Source organism: Pundamilia nyererei, unplaced genomic scaffold (genome assembly GCF_000239375.1).
Source record: "Pundamilia nyererei isolate P.nyererei 1_Seehausen unplaced genomic scaffold, PunNye1.0 scaffold00005, whole genome shotgun sequence".
Lineage (NCBI taxonomy): Eukaryota > Metazoa > Chordata > Actinopteri > Cichliformes > Cichlidae > Pundamilia > Pundamilia nyererei.
This window is the reverse complement of record NW_005187406.1, coordinates 4,690,153-4,691,860: the sequence shown is the minus strand read 5'-3', so window position 1 is coordinate 4,691,860 and position 1,708 is coordinate 4,690,153. Positions and strand designations below refer to the sequence as shown.

General features: G+C 38.7%; 1 protein-coding gene across 2 annotated transcripts in view; it reads left to right on the top strand.

The window, feature by feature from the left end:
* The window catches only part of slc39a11 (solute carrier family 39, member 11), a 174,776-nt gene that overhangs the window by 23,205 nt on the left and 149,863 nt on the right, over positions 1 to 1,708 (top strand). The window lies entirely within an intron of this gene.

Genomic DNA, 1,708 nt, shown 5'->3' with positions numbered 1-1,708 from the left:
GATAATTTCTACTGACTTCCCTGACGTTTTCGTTTTGCTTTTAATGTCTCCAAAAGGGTTTGACAGTTTCTGATAAATTTGGCACAGGAGTTGATTCCTAGAGGAAAAATCCTTTTGACTTTGGTGATCCCTTGACTTTTTCATCTAGCCCTACAAACATGCCAAATATTTACATATCCTTTTAAATATCAGATGGACTGCTGTGAAAACTAGGCTGCGTCAAAGTATAGCCTCAAAAAACAGCAAGCGTGGCTCAGTGCCCGTCAGTGCTGTTATCTTCTCTTTCATCTTCTTATTTTATTCCTCACTGACCTGGATTTCAATGCAACATTTAAATGTTTCATGTTTAGAACGTTTTATAACAGCTTTCCTGCTACTCCATGAAAACAGGAAAAAGGGGACCCATTGAATGCCTCTCAAGCTATACTATGAAATAGTAGAGTGAAATTGCCCCATTAATATCCTCTCATTCGTTTGTGGTAGTTTCATATGATTAAGCCTAAATTACACTGCAGTGGTTATTGCATCTGCCCAGATTCTTTTTTTCAAAACATACCAAACAAACAGAACGAGGGGAAAAAATAATTCACAAACCACAGTGGTGCTACTGTATATATACAGCAGCTGTTTTGTTTTGCTCTCAATTTCGACAGCCCTATTAAAGATTAATATCTGTCTGTACATGCTCCAGATAGCTTTTCTTTACATTCTTTAATTCTCACTCGCTTTTGCAACTTTGTCCTTTTGTGTTGCTCGAAGCAACAACTCCACCTCATTGTCAGTCCATTTCAAGACGGTCCTTTTCCTCGACATTTTGCCCCGACGTTTCCGGAAAGTAAATAAACAGCAGACAGAAATCACGCAGGTCGAATTGTCTTACGTTTCACGCGTGCGCAATACAGGAACGTAAGCGTTTTCTGTCTTTTCAGTGTGGATGAACAACTGTTCAGAAATGATTGAAAACGATAGTGTGGATGCAGAGGGCCCAGGGCCTTCTTATTGTGAGGTGACACCACCGTGCTGCCCATAACAGTGTACGGTTTATAGGATAATACTAACGAGATCAGAACTTGTGTTTACAAGATTGTATTTGTAATATCTAATTAAGAATGCAATATTATTTGTCTGTCACTTTAAGACAAAGATGCAGTCTAATATAATGATGCAAATGGTTGAATGCTGTTCTAACGTGCCAGAACTAAAACCCTTTTCACTTGAGTATCATTCAGCCAGGTGTGGCATTTAACATTTTATGTCTTTTACCCACATCTCTGAAAATCTCTCGACACATCGGTGGCTCCCCCTGCCCCACTTACTAAGATGAACAAAACACTTTGGAAGGTTGTGAGTCAAGAAGTTTGTGAAAATGACTCACTGCTGTAACGGTTCAGATTTGTGAGTGATGCAATGACTGATGGTCAGCCTAGGGCTGATTTTTTTTGTCAGAGATTTGTTTCATAGCAATGAGTTTCCAGCAGGATCTCATGGACAGCAGCCATAGTGCCTAATTGCAGTTCAACAAGAGGAAATAGGAAGCTGCAGAACAGTCTGATGTGGATGATCAGGCATGAGTTTGACATTTTATATTTTATAAAATTCCAGTTCAAACACGCACGATTTCATAAAAATTGGATGAATAGTTTAGGGAGATTGGTCTCCTGAAAATGAGCATCTTTTTTTTTTTTTTTTTTTTTTTTGTGTCCCGTTT